Source organism: Ornithorhynchus anatinus, chromosome X1, assembly GCF_004115215.2.
Source record: "Ornithorhynchus anatinus isolate Pmale09 chromosome X1, mOrnAna1.pri.v4, whole genome shotgun sequence".
NCBI classification, from domain to species: domain Eukaryota; kingdom Metazoa; phylum Chordata; class Mammalia; order Monotremata; family Ornithorhynchidae; genus Ornithorhynchus; species Ornithorhynchus anatinus.
The window spans coordinates 101,322,527-101,349,617 of record NC_041749.1 but is presented as its reverse complement, the minus strand read 5'-3'; the positions used below and the strand labels follow the sequence as shown (position 1 = coordinate 101,349,617).

Sequence of the window (27,091 nt, the reverse complement as noted above, 5' to 3'; positions counted from 1 at the left end):
TTTATCCCAATCAACTACTTCAGTCTCCTTGCCTCCATGCCTCCAGCCTCTCCTCTCTCCAGTCTATACTTCCTTGCTGTCTGTATCAATTTGGTATAGAAATATTCTGTGCACATCTTCCCACTCCTCGATAACCTCCAATGGTTGCCCATCCATCTGTGAATCAAACAAAACCTCCTTACCATTGGTTTTAAAGCACTCAATCAGCTCTCCCCCTCCTACTTTACTTTGCTTACTTCCTACTACAACCCAGTTCACTCCCTAACATTAATCTACTCACTATGCCTCAATCTCATCTCTCTTACATTAGACCCCCCTCCTCTCATCCTCTTTCCTACATGGAACTCCTTTCCCCTTCATATCTGACAGACCACCATTTTCCCTGTCTTTAAATCCCACCTAAAATGATATCTCTTACAGAAAGCCTTCCCTGACTAATTTCTCACCTACTCACTTATTCTCTCTCCTTTCTGTGTGGCTTATGCACTTGGGTCCATAATTTGATACTCACCCCACCCTCACAGTACTTATGTTCCTATCCCTATACTCTGCCATTTCCCCTATCTGTAATTTATTTTGATGTCTGCCTATCCCCCCATATTGTAAGCTTCTTGAGTGCCAGGATCATGTCTACCTATTCTGACACCTCGTACTTTCCTACACACTTAGTAGAGTGCTCTGCACATAATAAACGATAAATATTGATTACTAACTCTATTCATAATGGTATTTGTTAAGCACTAACTCTGAGCCAAGCACTACTAAGCGCTGGGGTAGATCCAAGGTAATCAAGCGAGACACAAGTCCCTTCCCCTACTAATTAGGAAGGAAAACATTTCAAATCCCCATTTTACAGATGAGGAAACTGAGAAACAGAGAAATTAATTGACTTGCCCAAGGTCATTCAGCTGGTAAGTGGCAGATGGGGGATTAGAACCTAGGTTTTCTGACTCCCAGGACTGTGCTCTTATCACTGTGTTCTGAACACAGTAAGCACTCAATGAATACCATTGATTGACTATTTTTTCCTAATCTGTCCATCTTTTTAATAGACACTTTCAGCAGATCAAAGGCATTAAAGATTCAGAATATAAAAATGTGACCTCTTGAAATGTTAATAAATGGAACAAATATTCACATTCCTCAAAAGTTTTAGTGAGCATAAAGCTATGCTCACTCTCATCTATGACATGCTAGTGCTTTGACTGTGTTATTCTAAGGCACTATGTAAATCATAAGCATTTATTCCTAATCAATCAATGGTACTTATTGAGCACTTACTGTGTGCAGAGCACTGTACTAACAGCTTGGGAGAGTACAAAACAGTGAAGTTTGTACACATTTTCCCTGTCCACAAGAAGCTTAAATTTTGATAGCATTGCTTTGTCCAAAGTCAGGACTTCTTTTGTCCTGTAAATCTTACTAAGATATCTTAAGATATGCAAGGGTTCCACATAGGCTCTGTTGCCATGATCACACACAAATGATTTCTGTTAATCTCTTCAAAGGAGGCTTGTTTAGTTTGTTTTTTCTTACCTGCACACAGACAGCATGGCATTAACCAGTAATCAATACCGTGCAAAATTTCCCAGGTTAATTTACAGTGTAGCTGTGGAACCACATAGTCAGTAGATGTTCTATTCAGAACAACCTCAAGTTGTCTCAATATTGTCTCTCATTTGGCTAGCCTTTTCAATAACCAATAGAGGTACAAACACAGTCATTAATTAGCTGATTCATTTCATTGTTTTGTAAGAGGGCCACGAGTCTGGAGAGAGATTGTGTCTATGCCATACTTTCCCAAGCACTTAGTATAGTGCTCGGCACACAATAAGTGCTCAACAAATATCATTGATCAGTTCATTGATTAAACAGTCTAAGCATGTGCAAATGGAATAGGGAAGGGGAGGGAAAGAAAAGAAGCAAAGTGAAAGAGAGAGAGAGAAGGGGAGGGAGAAAAGGGACAAGGGCTGGTGCGGGGGGAGAGGGGAGAGAAACAATCATCTTCATTCAAACACCTACACTCATGTGTATCTAGGAATGTTTGGCTCGTAGCTGAGTAGGAGCTGTAGGAAGTAGGTAAGAATTGCCCTTGCCACTTGCCAACTGCCTGCCACTGTTGTCTGGCCCAAGGCCATTGGATGAAGGACACGATTTGAGGAACCCTGAGGAGTGGGTAGCTGTCACAGCCTTGCTCACATGCAGCTTTAATTTACCTTGCCAGCTGTTTGTGCTCCTCTCCATGATGTTACTAGTCATTAGAACTCTTCTCTTGCTTCAGCCACTGCAGCTAAAAGCCTGACAGTACCCTTGTTCTCAGATTCTCCTGGCAGGTGGCTTAGTGGAAAGAGCATGGGCTTGGGAGTCAGAGGTCATGGGTTCTAATCCTGGCTCCACCACTTGTCAGCTGTGTAACTTTGGCCAAGTCACATCACTTCTCTGAGCCTCAGTTACCTCATCTGTAAATTGGGGATTAGGACTCTGGGCCCCATGTGGGACCACCTGCTAACTTTGTATCTATCCCAGGGCTTAGAAGAGTGCTTGGCACCTAGTAAGCGCTTAACAAATACCATCATTATTAGAACCAGGGAGCACAACATGGGCAGGTTATGTTTGGGTCACACATTGATTCTTGGCCTAACACAAGTGGTAGTTGCACTGTCTAAGCTTACTAAGTAACAGATTTCTCTTTGGTTACTCTGTTTGTGATTTCCATTTTAAATTGAGGCATTTGAAATTGTTATAAGTGCAATTTAAGTATACAATGGTTGCTGATATATAATGACTGAAATTACAAATGTGTTGAATGTTTGAGCAATGTGCAAGAATGATTTTTGCTGATGAAGTAGAAATCAAGAATGGGGACAAGTTTGTAAACCTTAGCCAGCTGTATTTTGCTTTTAACAATGCACTTTGGTTCTAGAATATATTAGTGGATCTTTCAAAAATTTCAGGATTTACAATGTTAAAAGAATATTACATAATAAGTATGTGTAACTTAAAATTTCCCAAAACTTTGGTTATGAAACTTTTGCAGGCTGTTACACTCTTCAGTGCATATTATCTCTCCACTCCCTCCTTTCCACTGCCCAAACCTTGCTGTTCATTATACAGGCACTGGGACCACCACCAGTACCAAAGCATGGTCTGTTGATTGAGTCTCTCTTAAGCCTCATAACAGCAACCTTAAAAGTTGGGAGTAAGGAGGCTCAAGTCAGAAGATTTAGGACCCAGAGGCAGGCAGTTCACTTTATTCATATAGTCCCAGTTGGCTACCAGCACCAGTATCAGTTTGGAGGTCTGAATCTCTGTCAATCTATCAATCAATGAATCATATTAATTGCATGTTATATGCAGAACACTGTATTAAGAATTTAGGAGGGTACAATACAACAGAGTTGGCAGATATGTTCCCTGCCCATGAGGGGCTCACAGTCTAGAGGGGGAGACAGACAATAATGTAAATAAATGAATTACATATATGTACATAAGTGCTGTAGGACTTTTGCAGGGGTGAATAAAGGATGCAAATCCAAGTGCAGGGCAATGCAGAAGGGAGTGGAAGCTGATGGTAAGGACTTTCTGTTTGATGCAGAAGTAGATGCAGGTTCTTGCAGGTTCTTGAGGAGTGGGGAGATATGGACTGATATGGATCATTTTTTTAGAAAAAATGGTCCCTGCAGCAGAGTGAAGCATGGACTGGAGCGGGGAGAGACAGGAGGCAGGGAGGTCAGTAAGGAGGCTGATGAACACGCTGAGAAGCAGCGTGGCTCAGTGGAAAGAGCGCGGGCTTTGGAGTCAGGGTTCATGAGTTCGAATCCCAGCTCTGCCACTTGTCAGCTGTGTGACTGTGGGCAAGTCACTTAACTTCTCTGTGCCTCAGTTCCCTCATCTGTAAAATGGGGATTAAGACTGTGAGCCCCACGTGGGACAACCTGATTCCCCTATGTCTACCCCAGCGCTTAGAACAGTGCTCGGCACATAGTAAGCGCTTAACAAATACCAACATTATTATTAACTAATCAAGGAGGAATAGGCTAATTGCTTAGATTAATGTGGTAATAATTTAGATAGAGGAAAGTGTGGATTTTAGAAAAGTGAAGGTTAAACCAACATGATTTGGTGACATTGAATATGTGGGTTGAGTGAGAGAGAGGAGTCAAAGATATTGCCTAAGTTATAATACTGTGGTGGGAAGTCAGGAGGTGGACAGAGTTTTGGTGGGAATATGTTTTGGATATGTTAGGCTTGAGGTGTCAGCAGGATATCCAAGTAGAGATGTCTTGAAGGCAGGAGGAAATATGAGACTGTGAAGAATGAGCAAGATCAGGGCTGGAGAAGTAAATTTGGAAATCATCCACCTAGAGATGGTGCTTGAAGCCATGGGAACAAATGAGTTCTCCAAGGGAATGGGTGTAGAGGAAGAAGTGAAGGAGATACAGAACTGAGGCTTGATTGACTCCCACAGTTAGGGGATGGGAGGCAGAGGAGGAGCCTACGAAAGAGACTGAGAATGAGCGGCCAGGGAGATAAGAGGACATCCCGATTACTACCTATCTGCCCCAGCACTTAGAACAGTGTCTGGCATATAGTAAACGCTAACCAAATGCCATAAAGCAAAACAAAAAAGGAGAGGACAACATCAGTAAAGTCAAGGTTGGATAATGAAGAAGCGTGGCTTAGTGGAAAGAGCTCAGGCTTGGGAGTCAGAGGTCGTGAATTCTAATCCCACCTCTGCCACTTGTCAGCTGTGTGACTTTGGGCAAGTTACTTCACTTCTCTGTGCCTCAGTTACCTGAGAAGCAGCATTGTTTAGTGGAGAGAGCATGGGCTTGGGAATCAGAGGTCATGGGTTCTAATCCCACTTCCACTGCTTGTCTACTGTGTGACTTTGGGCAAGTCACTTTACTTCTCTGTGCCTCAGTTACCTCATCTATAAAAAATGGGGATTAAGACTGTGAGCCCCACGTGGGACAACCTGAATACCTTGTACCGCCCCCAGTGCTTAGAACAGTACTTGGCACATAGTAAGCGCTTAACAAATACCATTAAAAAAATAATGTTTCCAGGAGAAGGGGGTGGTTGACAGTATCATAAGCAGATGAGAGGTCAAGGAGGATTAGGATGGAGTAGAGGCCATTGGATTTGGCAAGAAGATGACTGATGACCTTTGGTAGGCTAGTTTCTGTGGAGTGAAGGGGGTGGATGACAGATTGGAGGGGGTTCAAGGAGAGAATTGGAGGGAGGAACTGGAGGCTGGAAGGGGCTGGGCATCAAGGGAAGGGTATTTTTTAGGATAGGAGAGATACAAGCATGCTTGTTATTGTTACTGGAGAATGAACCATTGAAGATGGTGGTCATGGAGAGAAGAAGGGAGGGAGCAAGGATTTTGATAAGATGCAAAGGGCTGGGATAGGAAGCACAGGTGGAGGTGGTGGATTTTGAGAGGAGGCAGGAGAGATTTTAGGGAGAGCAGGTCTGATACTTTCAATTTTCTCAATAAAGTACATGGCCAGACCATTGAGAGAAAGAGATGGGGAAGGGGACAGGGAATTTGAGGAAGGAGTTAAATGTCTGAAACAAATGGTGAAGGAAATGGTCATGGGAGTCAATAAGGATGGAGAAATAATGTTGCCAGGCAGAGGAGAGGACTGAGGTAAAGCAGGCAAGGATAAAGTTCTGAGCCCATTGTTGGGCAGGGATTGTCTCTGTTGCTGAATTGTACATTCCAAGTGCTTAGCACAGTGCTCTGCACACAGTAAGCGCTCAGTAAATACGATTGAATGAATATCTGGATTTCCACCAGTAACACTCTGCAGCTCATACCCAGAGTGAAGGAAATGGACATGTAACACAACCCAATCTATAGCATGGAAGTCTATGAACTCCTTGAAAATATGACTGAATCATGGAATATAGAATTCCATGTCATTACTTCCATGTTACAAATTGGGATATGTTCCATGACCTGTGGGAAAATAGTGTGAAATTCTTTTAGTTGCTATGTACTGTTACATTAAAGATCACTAAATTACTGTTTAATTTTTGTTAAAAATAATTCAAAGCAAAACCTTGCAACATTAACCTAATGAGCTGGAGTAAAATCATGAATCTTTGCAGGAAGCTGAAGAACAAGAAGCTTATTCTGCTGATTGTGCTAGTTTTTTCAAATTCAGTGAGAAATTTTTCCTATTTCAGTCAAACAATCCTCTCTATATCTCATCTGTGTTCTTCTTTCCTAGTGCTTATTCAGTGCTTTACACATAGTAGATACTATATTATTACTACTACTTGCAAATAGCATGAAGTAATTGAATTAGCATATATACAAAAGGATTCAAATAAGTACAAAAGTGCTGGAGATAATAATAATGGTATTTGTTGAGTACTTACTTTGGGCCAAGCACTATACTAAACTCTAGGGTAGGTACGAGATGATTAGGTCCCATAGGGGGCTCATAGTTTTCATCCCCATTTTACATATGAGGTAACCGAGGCACATAGAAGTGAAGTGATTTACCCAAGGTGATTCAACGACAAGTGGCTTTCTACAACTTGGGATGCAGAAACTAAATGGGGGAAGCTTGTTGGAAGGGATAAGATAAGGAGAGATTTGAACGTGGATAAAACTCTGATCTGTTGGATTTGGAGAGGAAGAAAGTTCCAGACTGGGGGAAGTGCATGAGGCTGTAGAGATGAGATCAAAGTACAGTTAAAAGGGCAGCTTGAGAGGAACAAAGAGAGCAAGCAGGGGAGTACCAGGTGGAGGCAGTAGATATGTAAAATGGGTTGAGTTACTGAGGAGCTTGAAGTCAAGTGTGAGGAATTTTTGCTTGATCAATCAATCAGTGATACTCATTGAACAATTAACTGTGTGTGCCAAGCACTGTGCTAAGGGCTTGGGAGAGTGCAGTACACTCCCTAATCTCAAGAAGTTTATAATCCAGTGGGGGAAACAAAAATTAAAATAAGGTACAGATAAGGGAAGCAGCAGATGATAAGGATATGTTCTTCTCACTGTGCCTGGTTCTCATCTATCCCGCTGTCGACCCCTGGCCCAGGTCCTTCCTCTGGCCAGGAATGCCCTCCCTCCTCAAATCCACCAAACTAGCACATGTTCCCCCTTCAAAGCCCTACTGAAAGATCACCTCCTTCAGGAGGCCTTCCCGGAGTAAGCCCCCCTTTTCCTCTGCTCCCCCTCCCCATTGCCCCCACTCGCTCCCTCTGCTCTACCCCCTCCCTGCCCCACAGCACTTGTATATATGTACATATTTATAATTCTATTTATTTTATTAATGATATGTATATATCTTTAATTCTCTTTATTTATATTGATGCTATTGATGCCTGCTTACTTGTTTCAATGTCTGCCTCCCCGCTTCTAGACTGTGAGAGCGTTGTGGGCAAGGATTGTCTCTGTTGCTGAATTGTACTTCCCAAGCGCTTAGTACAGTGCACTGCACATAGTAAGTGTTCACAAAATACAACTGAATGAATGAATATGTATATAAGTGCTGTAGAGCTTGGAGTGTAGTAGGCATCAAAGTGTTTAAGAAATACGGAAAACATAATACTTGTTGGGACTGGAGAAGTAGATTAGGGAATCATCTGCCTAGAGACGGTAGTTGAAGCTGTGGGAGTGAATGAGTCCTCCAAGGGAGTTGCAGAAGTGCATGGCTTAGTGGAAAGAGCACGGGCTAGGGAGTCAGAGGATATGGGTTCTAATCCTAGCTCCACCACTTGTCAGGTGTGTGACCTTGAGCAAGCCACTTAACTTCTCTGTGCCTCAGTTACCTCATCTGGAAAATGGGGGTTAAGACTGTGAGCCCCACGCGGGGCAATCTGATTACTTCGTATCTAACCCACTGCTTAGAACAGTGCTTGGCACATAGAAAGCACTTAACAAATACCATAATTATTATTAGATGGAGAACAGAAGAGGATCCAGAACTGAGCCCCGAGGAAGGCAGAGGAGGAGCCAGCAAAAGAGACCAGGAGGAAGGGCCATAGAGATAGGAGAACTGGGAGAAGATAGTATCAGTAAAGTCAAGGTTATGTAATGTTCCAAGAGAAGGGGGTGGTCCAATCATCATCATCATAGAAGCAGTGTGGCTCAGTGGAAAGAGCCCGGGCTTGGGAGTCAGAGGTCATGGGTTCGAATATCACCTCTGCCACTTGTCAGCTGTGTGACTGTGGGCAAGTCCTCTTGCCAGTCCTCTCCCAGACTTCTCTATCACCGTGGATGGCACGACCATCCTTCCCGTCTCTCAGGCCCGCAATCTCGGTGTCATCCTTGACTCGTCTCTCTCGTTCACCCCACACATCCTGTTACCAAGACCTGCCAGTTTCACCTCTACGATATCTCCAAGATCCGCCCTTTCCTCTCCACCCAAACGGCTACCTTACTGCTACGGGCTCTCATTATATCCCGGCTAGACTACTGTGTCAGCCTTCTCTCTGACCTCCCTTCCTCCTCTCTCGCCCCGCTCCAGTCTATTCTTCACTCCGCTGCCTGGCTCATCTTCCTGCAGAAACGGTCTGGGCATGTCACTCCCCTTCTTAAACAACTCCAGTGGTTGCCTATCAACCTCCACTCCAAACAAAAACTCCTCACTCTAGGCTTCAAGGCTCTCCATCACCTTGCCCCTTCCTACCTCTCCTCCCTTCTCTCTTTCTACCACCCACCCCGCACGCTCCGCTCCTCTGCCGCCCACCTCCTCACCGTCCCTCGGTCTCGCCTATCCCGCCGTCGACCCCTGGGCCACGTCCTCCCGCGGTCCTGGAACGCCCTCCCTCCTCACCTCCGCCAAACTGATTCTCTTCCCCTCTTCAAATCCCTACTTAAAACTCACCTCCTCCAAGAGGCCTTCCCAGACTGAGCTTCTCTTCTCCCTCTACTCCCTCTGCCACCCCCCTTTACCTCTCCGCAGCTAAACCCTCTTTTTCCCCTTTTCCCTCTGCTCCTCCACCTCTCCCTTCCCATCCCCACAGCACTGTACTCGTCCGCTCAACTGTATATATTTCCATTACCCTATTTATTTTGTTAATGAATTGTACATCGCCTTGATTCTATTTAGTTGCCATTGTTTTTACGAGATGTCCTTCCCCTTGACTCTATTTATTGCCATTGTTCTTGTCTGTCCATCTCCCCCGATTAGACTGTAAGCCCGTCAAACGGCAGGGACTGTCTCTATCTGTTGCCGACTTGTTCATCCCAAGCGCTTAGTACAGTGCTCTGCACATAGTAAGCGCTCAATAAATACTATTGAATGAATGAATGAATGAAAGTCACTTAACTTCTCTGTGCCTCAGTTACCTCATCTGTAAAATGGGGATTAAATGTGAGCCTCATGTGGGACAACCTGATTACCCTGTATCTACCCCAGCGCTTAGAACAGTGCTCTGCACATAGTAAGTGCTTAACAAATACCAACATTATTATTATCATCAATGGTATTTACTGAGCACTTATTGTGTGCAGAGCACACTTTACTAAGCACTTGGGAGAGTACAATACAAAGGAGTTTGTTCACAGTGCTGAAGGCAGCTGGGAGGTCAAGGATGGAATAGAGGCCTTTGGATTTGGCAAGAAGAAGGTCATTTGTGACCTTGGAGAGGGCAGTTTCTGTGGGATGGAGGGAGTAGAAATCAGATTGCAGGGGACTGAGGAGAAAATTGGAGGAGATGAAGTGGAGGCAGCCTGAGTGTAAATCCTTTATGCAACTAGGTTTTCAGAAGCAAAATTGTTCAGCAGCTAAGGAACAAATTAAGAAGAGAGGTACATAGGTTCTGATCATGGTTCAGCTCAACCAACCAGCAACTTCACTGGGCTTCACTCTATTTAATGAGGAAGAGAGAGAGTTGCTAAACCACCTGCATCCCTGAACTTCTGTTACCACACAATGCATAATGTTCTCTGAAAATGGGGTTAGTTCTGTTTTCCTCATATTTTTCACAAATTACCATTGGCAGAGTGGGTGGAGAATGCACTTTTCTCCCATACAATCATTCTTTCAGTAGTTAGCTTGGGCTATTGTGAGTCAGGAAATATGCATTGACCCCTGGAATTTGCGGGTGTGTGCCTGGGCGGTCCACATGCATCTGTATTCTAAGTTGAAAGTCCCATTAGTATGTAGAATACTAGGTAATGATGAATGTTTATTTGGCAGGGTGTTCATCCTGTTATGCACAAGTGCATAGAATTAAAATAATAATTTCTAGTTGATTTCATGCTTCTGTAGCTTAATGGTCTCTGATGCTTCTAGTAGATTCATTCCACATACTTTTATACAGAAAAAATATCTGCAAGAAATTTCAGCATTTTGAATACACTACTGTCCAAATTTACTCTAAAATGAAATTGAAAAGAAAATTGGAAATCTGACTTTCAGAAGGTTTACACAATATTTTGAAAGGATAGTCTGATACTATGGAATCAAATTGGTGAAGTATTAAGGACAATTTTATGCCCATCATTAAACCAACTTGGTTTTTCCTATAAGAGTAGCTGAATATAATTAGTAAACAGCTTAGGTCTTCATTTAAAAGTCATATTTCAGAGTTTATTGATATCCTCCTCATCTGTCCTCTCCTCTAGATTGCAAGTTCCTTATGGGCAGGGACCATGTCTAACTAACTGTTATATTGTACTCTCCCAAGCCCTTAGGACAGTGCTTTGCACACAGTAAACACAGAGTAAGTACATTTGATTGATTGATAGAGATTTTCAGAGAGCTATAACTGGAGATATAAAAACCATGAAATAAGATGTTCATTTGTTTGGCACATTACATTCTTGGGTCTGTATACTATTTATTGAAATAGTGGGCTAAAATGTAGAGGAAAAAATGCTCAAACATTCAAAGAGATTGCCATCATTTGAAGCAGAGCATTCTCCCCCGACATTTATATTGCTTGCTTCATAGTTCAAATAAGCACACACACCAATCCTGTACTTTTAGTATGCCTACTACTAGGCTTTATGATGTACTATTACATATTGGCTAATTCCATCTTTAAGCTGTTTATTTACTAAACAGAATCCAGCCTGCTGCTCCATACAGTAGACTCTATAGAATTCTCACAGGGTATCTTTTTCCTGTGCATTTTTTTTTCAATTCTGCAAAGCAGTTAGGGGGTGTAAAAAGAAAAAAAAAATCATGGGGGCAAACAAAATACTTGAACATCTCTTGAAACACAGGTTGGTTTAGTCCCTTCAGTTTTTATCAGGAACTTTATAGAAATACATCTTATGAGGTGCTAAATAATTAATTCTGCCAAATAGTTTCACTATCAAATTGCCCATGGAGAGCTCAAACTTATAGTAAGACTAAGGAAAAGGAGACAGCTCCACTCTACACCACCCAAATAAATATTTCTCAGTATAATTTTTTCTTATTGAAAAAATTCTACATCCCAGATTTGCCTGATTTTAACCTATTGAAAATGCTATGGGTTAGAACATCAGCCAGATAATTTAGCCGGAGTAGACACAGATTTAATTAGCAAGTGAAAAATATAGACTTTCTCATTTCTCCTCTCCTGGTTCTCCTCCTATATTTCTGCCTTCTCATTCTCTTTTGCAGGCTCCTCCACTGTCTCTCACTCTCTAACTGTGGGAGTCCCTCAAGGCTCCCTTCTATTCTCCATCTGCACCCACTCCCTTGGTAGAAGTCATTCACTTCCACAGCTTTAGTGGAAAAGAGCCTGGGCTTCGGAGTCGGAGATCATGAGTTCGACTCCTGGCTCTGCCACTTGTCAGCTGTGTGACTGTGGGCAGGTCACTTAATTTCTCTGTGCCTCAGTTACCTCATCTGTAAAATGGGGATTAACTGTGAGCCTCATGTGGGACAACCTGATTACCCTGTATCTACCTCAGCGCTTAGAACAGTGCTCTGCACATAGTAAGTGCTTAACTTAACAAATACCAACATTATTATTATCTCTGCTTGGATGATTCCTAATTCTCCCTATCCAGCCCTGTCCTCTCTCCTTCTTTACAATCTCAAATTTCCTCCTGCCCTCAGAACATCTCTATTTGGATGTTTCGCTGACATCTCCAACTTAATATGTTCATAACAGAATTCCTCATCTTCCCTCCCAAACCCTGTTCTTATTTGTCTTTCCCATCACTGTCTTTCCCATCACCACCATCCTCCCTGTTTCACATGCCCCTTAACCTTGGTATTATCCTCAACTAATCTCTCATTCAGCCTTTCATTTTGTCACCAAATCCTAATGGTTCTACCTTCACAACATTGCAAAAATCCACCCTTTCCTCCCCATCCAAACTGCTTCTACCCTGATGGATACACATCATTTCCTTCCTCACTTACCTCCCTACATCTTGTCTCTCCCCACTCCAGTCCTTACTTCACTTTCTTGCTCTGATCACTATTCTAAAAAATGTTCAGTTCATGTTTTCCCACTCCTGAAAAACCTACAGTAGTTGCCTAACCACTTCCACATCAAACAGGAACTCCTTAACTTTGACTTTAAAGCACTCAATCACCTTGCCCCCTCCTATCGTACCTCACTGATTTCTTACTATAACCCAGCATAGTCCCTTGTCTCCTGAAATGCCAGCCTATTAACTGCACCTCTATCTCGTCTATCTTGTTGTTGACACCTCACCTGCATCCTGCCTCTGGGTTGGAACTCACCCCACTTCATATCTGACAGATGATCACTCTCCCCACCTTCAGAGCCTTATTAAAATTAAAACTCCCCAAAGAGGCTTTCCTTGACTAAGCCCTCGTTTCCCAAACTCCCTCTCCCTTCTGTGTGGATTTGTATCCTTTAAACACTTGATAGTTACCCCACCCTTGGGCCCACAACACTTATACATATATCCACAATTTATTTTATTATCTAGAAGGCAAAGCAGATCTTAAAATAAATTGTGGATATGTAAATATAAATATATGAATAAGGAACTCCTGGTGGGCACAGAATGTGTCTACCAATCCTAATGTATTGTACTCTCCCAAAAACTTACTGTAGTAAGTGTAGTAAGTGTGTGCTCTGCACACAGTATGTGCTCAATAACATTGATTGATTTCTAGGCTACATGCTGATGAGAAAAAATTCAAAGACTTCAAACAAAGGATAAACCTGGAATTACTAGCTATTTTGCCAGGAAATATAGTTATTCATCTGTTTTTGTCCAAGTTTGGAATCACTCTCTAAACAAGTATTTGGTACTTCAACTTTGAGTTATTTCTATTTTTCTTAGATAGGTTCAGGTCTTTCTCTGAAAACCAATTATCCTAGAGAGGCAGGAGTTTTGCATATTTGATTACTACATATTTGTTTCCTGTTTAGTGTGGTTGTGGAAAATCTATTTTCTCATCAACTCAGTTGGATAATAATAATAAATGTTTGTTCAGCAGCAGCTGGTCCAGATTGTTATCCTATTATGAACATATTTTATTTATTCTTCTTTGCTTTTAACTCTTTAATATGACAGGTCTCCTAGTTCCAATCACACTTGTGGTATTAACTGTTCATTTGCAAGAGATTCTTGCCAAATTAAATTGAATTTTATCTATTCAATGAACTTCACAGAGTTTGTTCTTAAATTTGAGATTTAATAATGAAGAAAGGATTTCCCAACATTAAATTATGTTAAGGCAAATGTTATATCTTGGAAAACACTTACATGGGGGAATCATTTAATGTTGACTTTAGAAGAATAAGAAGAGTGCCATAGTTTCAATAACATTAATCTTTTTGTTAGCACTGAAAACAAAGAGAGGCGTGGAGAGGGAAAGGTGAAAGGAGAGGGAGAGAGAAAGAGATAGAAATATTTTTTAAAGTTGATGCTCTTTAGTTTTGAACAAAAGATATGCTATGACTGTTCTTGGTATTTGCAATACCATATTCTACTATCCTTGATCCAAAGAGTGCTATTCCTTAGACTTAAATATGATATAGATTAATCACAATTTCTTTTAAATGAAGGCACTGGAAGCATTCACTAAGTACACCAATTCCAATCCCATGATTAAACGACTCTGAATTTAGTCAGTGAGGGCCTTAAGTATACTTCACTAATAAAAGAGCCTCTACTTACCTTATTTTTCTTATTATCTTCATCATTAGAAAATGCTTCTCCATTCTTTGTTAGCCTTTACTGTTTGTTCTTACTATCATAAAAGTGCTGCAGCTTGTGTTTCTTGCTTGCTTTGGTCTTTTATTTATGTTTCAGCAGGTGTTTTTCTGTAACCTCTTTCCAGAGGAAATTTCATGCAGCTGTAACGAAGGGCCATTTTCAGAAAGGATGAACTACTTGTTTCCCTTATTCCTTTCCTGAAGATTAGCCATGGGGGCTGAGAGGCCTGCCTATTCATTCATTCAATAGTATTTATTGAGCGCTTACTATGTGCAGAGCACTGTACTAAGCGCTTGGGATGAACAAGTCGGCAACAGATAGAGACAGTCCCTGCCGTTTGACGGGCTTACAGTCTAATCGGGGGAGACGGACAGACAAGAACAATGGCACTAAACAGCGTCAAGGGGAAGAACATCTCGTAAAAACAATGGCAACTAAATAGAATCAAGGCGATGTACAATTCATTAACAAAATAAATAGGGTAACGAAAATATATACAGTTGAGCGGACGGGTACAGTGCTGTGGGGATGGGAAGGGAGAGGTGGAGGAGCAGAGGGAAAAGGGGAAAATGAGGCTTTAGCTGCGGAGAGGTAAAGGGGGGATGGCAGAGGGAGTAGAGGGGGAAGAGGAGCTCAGTCTGGGAAGGCCTCTTGGAGGAGGTGATTTTTAAGTAAGGTTTTGAAGAGGGAAAGAGAATCAGTTTGGCGGAGGTGAGGAGGGAGGGCGTTCCAGGACCGCGGGAGGACGTGACCCAGGGGTCGACGGCGGGATAGGCGAGACCGAGGGACGGCGAGGAGGTGGGCGGCAGAGGAGCGGAGCGTGCGGGGTGGGCGGTAGAAAGAGAGAAGGGAGGAGAGGTAGGAAGGGGCAAGGTGATGGAGAGCCTTGAAGCCTAGAGTGAGGAGTTTTTGTTTGGAGCGGAGGTCGATAGGCAACCACTGGAGTTGTTTAAGAAGGGGAGTGACATGCCCAGATCGTTTCTGCAGGAAGATGAGCCGGGCAGCGGAGTGAAGAATAGACCGGAGCGGGGCGAGAGAGGAGGAAGGGAGGTCAGAGAGAAGGCTGACACAGTAGTCTAGCCGGGATATAACGAGAGCCCGTAATAGTAAGGTAGCCGTTTGGGTGGAGAGGAAAGGGCGGATCTTGGCGATATTGTAGAGGTGAAACCGGCAGGTCTTGGTAACGGATAGGATGTGTGGGGTGAACGAGAGGGACGAGTCAAGGATGACACCGAGATTGCGGGCCTGCGGGACGGGAAGGATGGTCGTGCCATCCACGGTGATGGAGAAGTCTGGGAGCGGACCGGGCTTGGGAGGGAAGATGAGGAGCTCAGTCTTGCTCATGTTGAGTTTTAGGTGGCGGGCAGACATCCAGGTGGAGACGTCCCGGAGGCAGGAGGAGATGCGAGCCTGAAGGGAGGGGGAGAGGACAGGGGCGGAGATGTAGATCTGCGTGTCATCTGCGTAGAGATGGTAGTCAAAGCCGTGAGAGCGGATGAGTTCACCGAGGGAGTGAGTGTAAATGGAGAACAGAAGAGGGCCAAGAACTGACCCTTGAGGAACTCCAACAGTTAAAGGATGGGAGGGGGAGGAGGCTCCAGCGTAGGAGACCGAGAATGATCGGCCAGAGAGGTAAGAGGAGAACCAGGAGAGGACAGAGTCCGTGAAGCCAAGGTGAGATAAGGTACGGAGGAGGAGGGGATGGTCGACAGTGTCAAAGGCAGCAGAGAGGTCAAGGAGGATCAGAATGGAGTAGGAGCCATTGGATTTGGCAAGAAGGAGGTCATGGGTGACCTTAGAGAGAGCAGTCTCGGTAGAGTGGAGGGGACGGAAGCCAGATTGGAGGGGGTCTAGGAGAGAATGGGAGTTAAGGAATTCTAGGCATCGATTGTAGACGACTCGTTCTAAGATTTTGGAAAGGAAGGGTAGTAGGGAGATAGGACGATAACTGGAGGGGGAAGTGGGGTCAAGAGCGGGTTTTTTTAGGATGGGGGAGACGTGGGCGTGTTTGAAGGCAGAGGGGAAGGAGCCCTTGGAGATTGAGTGGTTAAAAATAGAAGTTAAGGAAGGGAGGAGGGCAGGGGCGATGGTTTTAAGAAGGTGAGAGGGAATGGGGTCCGAGGCGCAGGTGGAGGCGGTGGCACTTGCGAGGAGGGAGGAGATCTCCTCTGAGGATACTGCAGGGAAGGATGGGAAAGTAGGGGAGGGGGTTGTTGGGGGGGAGGGGAGAGGCGGAGGGGTGACTTTGGGGAGCTCAGACCTGATCGTGTTGATTTTCGTGAGGAAATAGGTGGCCAGATCATTAGGGGTGAGAGATGGGGGAGGGGGAGGAACAGGGGGCCTAAGGAGAGAGTTAACGGTCCGGAACAATCGGCGGGGGTGACGGGCATGGGTGTCGATGAGGGAGGAGAAGAAGCTTTGCCTGGCGGAGGAGAGGGCAGAGTTAAGGCAGGAAAGGATAAATTTGAAGTGTGTGAGGTCGGCTTGGTGCTTGGACTTTCGCCAGCGGCGCTCAGCAGCTCGAGCATAGGAGCGTAGGAGGCGGACGGAGGAGGTGATCCAGGGCTGTGGGTTAGTGGCGCGAGAGCGGCGGAGGGAAAGGGGGGCGAGAGAGTCGAGATGAGTAGTGAGGGTGGAGTTGAGAGCGGAGACCTGATCGTCGAGAGTGGGAAGAGAGGACAGGGCGGCAAGGTGAGGCGAGATGCTATTGGAAAGACGGATGGGATCGAGAGAGCGGAGGTCTCTGTGGGGCAGTAGCGAAGATTTGCAGGGGGAGGGAGTGTGAGAGATGAGGCAGGTGAGAAGGTTATGGTCCGAGAGAGGGATTTCAGAGTTGGTGAGTGAGGAGATAGTGCAGCGGTAGGAGATGACGAGATCGAGGGTGTGACCGAGTCGGTGAGTGGGCGCGGTATGGTGGAGGAGGAGGTCGGCAGAGTCGAGGAGGGATAGCAGGCGGGCGGCAGAGGAGTCGTCGGGTACATCCGTATGGATGTTGAAGTCTCCAAGGATCAGAGTGGGCAGAGAGAAGGAGAGAAGGAAGGTGAGAAAGGGGTCAAGGTGGTTGAAGAAGTCGGAGGTGGGACCGGGAGGGCGGTAGATGACGGCGACAAGTAACTGGAGTGGGTGGTAGAGGCGAATGATATGGGCTTCGAAGGAGGGGAAGGAGAGGGAGGGGGGAGGAGGGATAGTGCGGAAGCGGCATCGGGGCGAGAGGAGGAAGCCGACGCCTCCTCCCTTACCGGTGAGTCTGGGGGAGTGGGAGAAGGAGAGGCCTCCGCCGGAGAGAGCGGCGGCGGAGACCGTGTCTTCGGGAGAGAGCCACGTTTCCGAAAGGGCGAGGAGGAGGAGAGAGCGGGAGAGGAAAAGGTCATGGATGAAAGGTAGCTTGCCTGTAACAGAGCGGGGGTTCCAGAGGCCACACTTGAAAGTATGCCTACATATCTAGTTGTGAGGATTTGGGCTTCTAAAGCCCAAAGCCCTAAGACATTCATGATTTCAGGAGGGCCACAAGAGAAGCTAGGCTGGTGGCCACAGAAAACCAGAGAGAAGCTTCTGGAAAAGGTGGCTTGACCCACTCCAAAGGGAGAAGATGTTCTGAGGAGGAAAATCCCGGAGAATTAGTAATGATAATTTGGTACATAAAATGAGTGAAAAGCATTATCCAAGAAAATTAAGGGTGAATTTTAGAGGGTAGGAAGAAGAGATAACACCTTGCCCCTTCATACCTCTCCTCCCTTCTCTCTTTCTATTGCCTACCCCGCACGCTCCGCTCCTCTGCCGCCCACCTCCTCACCGTTTTTCGGTCTTGCCCATCCCGCCGTCGACCCCTGGGCCACGTGTTCCCACGGTCTTGGAATGCCCTCCCTCCTCACCTCCGTCAATCTAATTCTCTTCCCCTTTTCAAATCCCTACTTAAAGCTCACCTCCTCCAAGAGGCCTTCCCAGACTGAGCTTCCCCCTTTTGCCCTCTGCTCCCTCTACCCCCCCCTTCACCTCTCCACAGCTAAACCTCTTCTCCCCTCTTTCCCTCTCCTCCTCCCCCTCTCCCGTTCCACCCCCCAGCACTGTACTCATCTGCTCAACTGTATATATCTTCATCACCCTATTTATTTTGTTTATTTTGTTTAATGAGATGTACATCACCCTGATTCTATTTATTTGCCATTGTTTTTATGAGATGTTCTTCCCCTTGACTCTATTTATTGCCATTGTTCTTGTCTGCCTGTCTCCCCTGATTAGACTGTAAGCCCGTCAAAGGGCAGGGACTGTATCTGTTGCTGATTTGTACATTCCAAACGCTTAGTACAGTGCTCTGCACATAGTAAGCACTCAATAAATACTATTGAATGAATGAATACCTGTGAACATATATAGAAAAGCCACAGAGACTTCCAGTTTCTTCAAGCTTATTATCAGATCATGATCCTCTCCTGAGAGGAATCTACAAAGTGATTCATCACTACTTATATGTTGAAATGAAGCAGAGCTGTGTTTGTGTGAGAAGCCGCATGACCTAGTGGAAAGAGCACTGGCCTGGGAATCAAAGGACCTGCTTTTTAATCCTGCCATTACCAATTTCCTGGTGTGAGATCTTGGGCAACTCACTTAACTTCTCTCTGCTTCAGTTTCATCATCTGTAAAATGGGGATTCAGTACCTGTTCACTCTCTTGCTTAACTCGTATCTACCCCAGGCTTACAGCAGTCCTTGACACATAGTGTTTAACAAATTCATTGATTATTATTATTGTTATTATTATTATTTTTATTTGTGTCTGGAACCATCAGAACACTTGTGACAATGAGGGCAGCAGCTGTCCAAAAAGGAAAACTGTACTTGTGGTGAGAAAGTCAGCCAGATATGGAGTCGACTTTGCAGCACTGAGTGAAACAAGCCATCTTGAGGAAAGAGAGTTCACAGAAAGACGTACTGGCTACTCCTTTTTCTAGAAAGGCCTATACTCTTCTGCACAAAGGCTCATAGCCAGAGAGTTCACAATCACACATATGCTTCCCTAAAACCTTTCTTATCTGTCTAGAGCCATTTTTAAGCTACTAAAAACCCAATGCCCACTGCTAAAACAGAAGCACTATGCCAAAACCATCAGTACATACACTCCTCAAAGACTGACATGAATGAAGCAAAATAAAGATTCATCAAAGGAATATCAATATCTGACAAGCTGGGAGATTCCACTGCATGTGTGGGTGGTAAAGCTGAACTGTGAAGAAAAGTAACTAGAAAATATGGGATTGGTAAACTGAAGAGCAGTGGCCTACTCCTCTCAGTAACTATGCCAAGCATTAGCTCATAATCACCAACATATTTTTCATGCATACCAAATAAGTGTAAAACATCTTCGAGTCTCTCAATTTTAAGCAATGGCACCCGAAGGTTTACTTCATCATTGGATAGCGAGCCCTGAAAGATATTCATCATGGACATTATAGTCAGTATTTTAGACCGTAACCTCTTTGTGGGAAGGGATCATGGCTACCAACTCTGTTATAGTGTATTCTTCCAAGAGCACGGGATAGTGCTCTGCACACTGTTGTTGTCTTATGCTGTCGAGTTGTGTCCAACCCATAGCAATGCCACAGACACGTCTCTCCCAGAATGCCCCACTTCCATCTGCAGTTGTTCTAGTAGTGTATCCATAGAATTTTCTGGGTAAAAATACGGAAGTGGTTTACCACTGCCTCCTTCTGTGCAGTAAATGAGACTCTGCCTTCGACTTTCTCCCATGCCTCTGCTGCCCAGCACAGATGAGTTTTGACTTATAGCAGATTGCCTTCCACTCACTAGCCACTGCCCAAACTAGGAATGGAATGGGCATACCTCTGCTTGACTCCCCCTCCTGTAGTCGTGACTGGTAGAGTACTGGAAACTCTCCAGGTGTGACTTTGAGAGGGGCCTGCACACAGTAAACACTTAATAAATACTATTGGGGGATATGCTACTGGGGTAATCTTTCTGTGAAAAATTACTCAGCACATCTCCCCTCTCCTCAAAACTCTCCAATGGTTAATCATCTCTCTCCATATCAAACAAAAAGTCATTATCACTGGCTTCAAAGCTCTCCACCATCTCTCTCCACTTTTCATATCAATTTCCTTCTCCAACTACCCCCCTGCTTACTTTCTATATTCCTCCCAAACCCACTTCCTAACTACATCTCATTCTCAGCTTGCCCACCTCTGACCCCTTACTCATACTGTCCCCCTGGCTTGGCACACTCTTCTGCCCAGGAATCCACCAGACCTCAGCACCTCCCCCCACCTTCAAATTCCTCTTAAAATCGAACCTCCTCCAACAAGCTTTTTCTGATTACTTTTCAGCATCACAACTCATATCAACCCTTCAGTTGCTTCTACCACTTACGCACTTATAATAATAATGATGATGATGGCATTTGTTAAACACTTACTATGTGCCAAACACTGTTCTAAATGCTGGGGTAGATACGAGGTAATCAGGTTGTCCCACGTAGGGCTCACAGTCTTAATCCTCATTTTACAGATGAGGTAACTGAGGCACAGGGAAATTAAGTGACTTGCCCAAAGACACAGAGCTGATAAATGGTGGAGCCGGGATTAGAACCCATGACCTCTGACTCCCAAGTCTGTGCTCTTTCCACTAAGCCACGGTGCTTCTCCACCCATCCTCTGCCCCTGTGTGTATGTGTGTGTGTGTCTGTATATACAAATGAACATTCAATTTATTCATCCTGCATCCACTGATTGCAAATATTTTAATATTTGTCTGCCAATTAGAGTGCAAGCTTCTAGTGGGTAGGGAATGTGCCCAGTGCTTCTGTTGTATTTTTCAAGTGCTTAGTTCAGTACTTTGGACAATTGCACAGTGGGTATTTAATGAATACCATTACTATTAGAGAAGCAGTGGGGCTTAGTGGAAAAAGCAACGGGCTTGGGAGTCAGAGGATGTGAGTTCTAATTCCGGCTCCACCACTTATCAGCTCTTTGACCTTGGGCAAATCACTTAACTTCTCTGTGCCTCAGTTACCTCATCTGTAAAATGGGAATTAAAAATGTGAACCTCAAGTGGGACAACCTGATTACCCTGTAACTATCCCAGAACTTAACATGCCCATGTCTCCCCCATCCTAAAAAAACCCTCTCTCGACCCCACTTCCCCTTCCAGTTATCGCCCTACCTCCCTACTACCCCTCCTTTCCAAAATCCTAGAACGAGTCATCTATACTCGCTGCTTAGAATTCCTTAACGCCCATTCTCTTCTGGACACCCTCCAATCTGGCTTCCGTCCCCTCCACTCTACCGAGACTGCTCTCTCTAAGGTCACCCATGACCTCCTTCTTGCCACATCCAATGGCTCCTACTCAATTCTAATCCTCCTTGACCTCTCAGCTGCCTTTGACACTGTCAACCATCCCCTCCTCCTACCTATCTGGCCGGTCATTCTCAGTCTCCTTCGCAGGCGCCTCCTCCCCCTCCCATCCTTTACCTGTTGGAGTTCCTTAGAGGTCAGTTCTTGATCCGCTTCTGTTCTCCATTTACACTCACTCCCTTGGTGAACTCATTCGCTCTCATGGCTTTGCCTACCATCTCTACACAGATGACACGCAGATCTACATCTCTGCCCCTGTCCTCTCCCCCTCCCTTCAGGCTCGCAACTCCTCCTGCCTCTAGGACGTTTCCACCTGGATGTCTGCCCACCACCTAAAACTCAACATGAGCAAGACTGAGCTCCTCATCTTCCCTCCCAAGCCCGGTCCTCTCCCAGACTTCCCTATCACCGTGGATGGTACGACCATCCTTCCCATCTCTCGGGCCCGCAAACTCGGTGTCATCTTTGACTCGTCTCTCTCGTTCACCCCACACATCCTATCCGTTACCAAGACCTGCCGGTCTCACCTTTACAATATCACCAAGATCCGCCCCTTCCTCTCCACCCAAATGGCTACCTTACTGCTACAGACTCTCATTATATCCCGGCTAGACTACTGTGTCAGCTTTCTCTCTGATCTCCCTTCCTCCTCTCTCACGCCGCTCCAGTCTATTCTTCACTCCGCTGCCCGGCTCATCTTCCTGCAAAAACGTTCTGGGCATGTCACTCCCCTTTTTAAACACCTCCAGTGGTTGCCTATCAATCTCCACTCAAAACAAAAACTCCTCACTCTAGGCTTCAAGGCTCTCCATCACCTTGCCCCTTCATACCTCTCCTCCCTTCTCTCTTTCTACTGCCCACCCCGCACGCTCCGCTCCTCTGCCGCCCACCTCCTCACCGTCCCTCAGTCTCGCCTATCCCACCATCGACCCCTGGGCCACGTCCTCCCACGTGGTCCTGGAATGCCCTCCCTCCTCACCTCCGTCAATCTAATTCTCTTCCTCTCTTCAAATCCCTACTTAAAGCTCACCTCCTCCAAGAGGCCTTCCTAGACTGATCTCCCCCCTTTTTCCCTCTGCTCCCTCTACCCCCCCTTCACCTCTCCACAGCTAAACCCTCTTCCCCCCCCTTTCCCTCTCCTCCTCCCCCTCTCCCATTCCACCCCCTCAGCACTGTACTCATCTGCTCAACTGTATATATCTTCATCACCCTATTTATTTTGTTTAATGAGATGTACATCACCTTGATTCTATTTATTTGCCATTGTTTCTATGAGATGTTCTTCCCCTTGACTCTATTTATTGCCATTGTTCTTGTCTGCCTGTCTCCCCCGATTAGACTGTAAGCCCGTCAAAGGGCAGGGACTCTATCTGTTGCCGATTTGTACATTCCAAGTGCTTAGTACAGTGCTCTGTACATAGTCAGTGCTCAATAAATATTATTGAATGAATGAACTTAGAACAGTGCTTAGTATATAGGAACCGCTTAACAAATACCATAATTGTTATTATTGCTAGAGATGTGAATTATTGAAGAGATGTGAATCAATGCAGATAGATATTGAACCAACGACTTCTCCATTTCCCTGAAGAGTTGATGTTGTATGAATTTAAAACTAGATTGGCTCCTGGCTCTGCCACTTGTCAGCTGTGTGACTGTGGGCAAGTCACTTAACTTCTCTGTGCCTCAGTGACCTCATCTGTAAAATGGAGATTAACTGTGAGCCTCACATGGGACAACCTGATTACCCTGTATCTACCCTAGCGCTTAGAACAGTGCCCTGCACATAGTAAGTGCTTAACAAATACCAACATTATTATTACAAGTCTGTTACCTTGGTGTTAACCTCGACTCCTCTCTGTCATTCAACCCACATATTAAATCCATCACTAAATCCTGTCGATTCTATCTTCACAACATTGCTAAAATCCACCCTTTCCTCTCCATCCAAACTGCTACCACACTAATCCAAGCACTTATCCTATCCTGTCTTGATAAGTGCCTCTGCCTCCTCTCTGACCTCCCTACCTCCTCTTTCTTCGCCACTCCTGCCCATGCTTCACTGCTGCATGAATCATTTTTCTAAAACCAGTACATTCAATCCATGTCTCCCCACTTCTCAAGAACCTCCAATAGTTACCCATCTACCTCTGCATCAAACAGAAACTCCTTATTATTGGCTTTAAAATACTCATTCAACTCACCTCTTCCTAACTCACCTCACTGACCTACAACACCCAGCCTGCACACTTCACTCCTCTAACGCCAGCTTGCTCACTGTGCCCCGATCTCATCTATCTGATAGCCAACCCTCTTCCCACATCCTCCCCACTAGCCTGGATCTCCCCTTCTGACTCCTCCATATATGCCAGACCCCCACTCTCTCCACTTTCAAAGCATTATTATGGATATATCTCTTCCAAGAGGTCTTCCATAATTAAACCCAATTTTCCCCTGCTCCCTCTCCCTTCTGTGTCACCTATGCCCTTGGATCTGTGACCTATGGGCATTTGATATTTGCTACCAACCCAACCCCACAGCACTTATGTACATATCTTTAAATTACATATTATAAATTATTTATTTATATTAATGTCTGTCTCCCCCTCTAGATTGCAAGCTCATTATGGGCAGGAGACTTGTCTGCCAATTCTGTTGTATTGTACTTTTCCAAGTGCTTAATACAGTGTTCTGCACATAGTAAGTGCTCAATGATACCACTGATATTGACGGTGATGATGATAAATTGCTTGAGAACAAGGCTGGTGTTTTTTAACTCTATTTTCCCAAATGCTTAGTACTCCATTGTTCTTGTCTGTCTGTCTCCCCCGATTAGACTGTAAGCCCGTCAAACGGCAGGGACTGTCTCTATCTGTTGCCGACTTGTTCATTCCAAGCACTTAGTACAGTGCTCTGCACATAGTAAGCGCTTAATAAATACTATTGAATGCTCTGCTTTGCAGCATACAGCTGCTCAATAAATACTATCGATTAATTGATATGATCCTGTCTACAAGAGCACAGCATCCCTGAAGACTAGAGCTTCCACCTTCATCACAAAGAAAGAAATTTAAAGAGATGGACCCATGAAAAATAGTTTTCCTTCCAACAAGTGAAGACATGGCATTTCCTCCAATACTTACTTGCAATCGTCACTGCAGTCAGAGCCAAGAAGAATGGCAAGGCTCCTCAATCTGCTGGCATACCAGCTGAGAGCTATAGGAAGGGAGGGGGAGATAGTGCTTAGTCACTTTCACAAGCTCTTCCTCAACATATGGAACTCCAAGGAAATGTCACAGGATTTCAACAATTTCACCATTATAACAATCTTCAAGAAGAAAGGAGAGAAAGTTGACTCTGGAGGCATTAATAAATCTTAACATCAAAAATCTGGTGGTTCAAAAATGGCTTTATGCACGTGAATATGCTCTGAAGGCACATACACGAGAAAGTCCATTGTGGGCAGGGATTGTCTCCACTTGTTGCTGAATTGCACTTCCCAAGTGCGTAGTACAGTGCTCTGCTCAATAAATGCTCAATGCTCAAAGTGCTCAATAAATATGACTGAATGAATGAGAGCCTGCAAATTGATTATGAATTGCATCACCAAGTCAGTACAGCACTACGAATAGGCAATACATCTGAAGAAAACTGGTTATGCCCCAGTCTATACCCAGGAAATCCCTCTGCACAACCAAAGGTTTTCATCTGCAACAGAAAATTTAAAACTATTACTAAATCATGCTATGTACAGAGTCCGCTGTCTGACAGTGGACTTGAAAACAGAATCAAAACGGGGATCATGACTTTTGGCAGAGTGGAGACATAGCGTGGAGGGACACTGCATCAAGAACCATACCAAGTTAAATGTCTGCAAGGCTGTCATGATGTTCAACATCCTACGATCAATCAATACTATGTATTGAGCACTTACTAAGTGCTCATACTGTTGTGAAACTGAGACCTACAACCAAAGACGCATCTTGTCATTATGAACCATAATCAGCACCCAATGGCAAGACAAGATTACCAACTACTGTATAAACACATTTATTCAATTATTTATTTGGATCACTGTAGTTGTAAATAGTTTATGTTTCCCTTTCCTGTTAGACTGTGGGCAGAGAACATGTGACTACTTATTTTACCCTCCCCAAGAGCTTATACAGTGCACTGCACCAAATGGGTACTCAGTACATCCTACTATTACTGCTATTATTACTACCATCAATCAATCAACTGGAGAAGTAGCATGGCTACTGGAGAAGTAGCAGGAAAGAGCACTGTTCTCCCAGGAACTGTGTTTGACTTGATTACATTGTATCTACCCCAGCACTTAGAGCAGTGCTTGGCACAAACCAAGTGCTTAATAGCACAATTATTATTATGATTGTCATTACCATTATTATTATGACAATTACAGGACCTATCAATCAATTAATGGTATTTATTGAGTGCTTACTGTCAAGCACTGTACTGGGCCCTTCAGTAGAACTGATAGTCAAATTTTCTGCCCACAAGGAACTGAAAGGCTTGGATGAGAAATACATTAAAATAAATATCTGCCTCTTGTCTTATGTTTTATCAGCGTGGCTCAGTGGAAAGAGCACGGGCTTTGGAGTCAGGGCTCATGAGTTCGAATCCCAGCTCTGCCACTTGTCGGCTGTGTGACTGTGGGCAAGTCACTTAACTTCTCTGTGCCTCAGTTCCCTCATCTGTAAAATGGGGATTAAGACTGTGAGCCCCATGTGGGACAACCTGATTCCCCTATGTCTACCCCAGCGCTTAGAACAGTGCTCGGCACATAGTAAGCGCTTAACAAATACCAACATTATTATTATTATTATTATTAAGTTACTTAACTTCTCTGTGTCTCAGTTTCCTCCTCTAGAAAATGGGGACAAAATACTTGCTCTCCCTGTCTCTTTGACTCTGAGCCCCATGTGGAACAGAAACTGTATCCAACCTGCTAATTCTTATATCTACCCCAGTACATAGTGCAATGCTTGACATATAGTAAATGCTTAGCAAATACCAGTTATTGTTACTGCTAGAAGTATTTATTAACTGTTTACTAAATGCTTGGGTGAGTACAATAAAGTAGACACACTCCTTGTCCTCGTGGAGTTCACAATGTAACAGGAACTACATCAACAGTCAGATCCTGAAATGCAGTCAACCCACCTAGCTTGGGCAGTGGCTAGCAAGTGGAAGGCATTCTCCCCACAAGGAACTTTCAGCCTATAACTCTCTTCCCTTCTTCAAAGCCCTACTGAGAGCTCACCTCCTCCAAGAGGCCTTCCCAGACTGAGCTTTCCCTTCTCCCTCTGCTGCCTCTCTGCCCCCCCTCTGCTAAGCCCCCTTTCCCTCTGCTCCTTCCCCTCCCCTCAGCACTGTGCACATTTGCTCATTTGTATATATCTTTATTACCCTATTATTTTGTTAATGAGGTGTACATCCCCATGATTCTATTTATTGCTATTGTTTTTGTCTGTCTCCCGCAACTAGACTGTAAGCCCGTCAATGAGCAGGGATTGTCTCTATCTGTTGCCTAATTGTACATTCCAAGCGTTTAGTACAGTGCTCTGCACATAGTAAGCTCTCAATAAATACT

General features: G+C 44.6%; 1 non-coding gene across 1 annotated transcript; it reads right to left on the bottom strand.

Moving 5' to 3' along the window:
* Positions 1-19,887: 19,887 nt before the first annotated feature.
* Positions 19,888-20,025, bottom strand: LOC114807033. Its single transcript, XR_003755086.1, has one exon. It is a non-coding gene; the product is annotated as a small nucleolar RNA SNORA7 (small nucleolar RNA).
* Between the last annotated feature and the right edge of the window lie 7,066 nt (positions 20,026-27,091).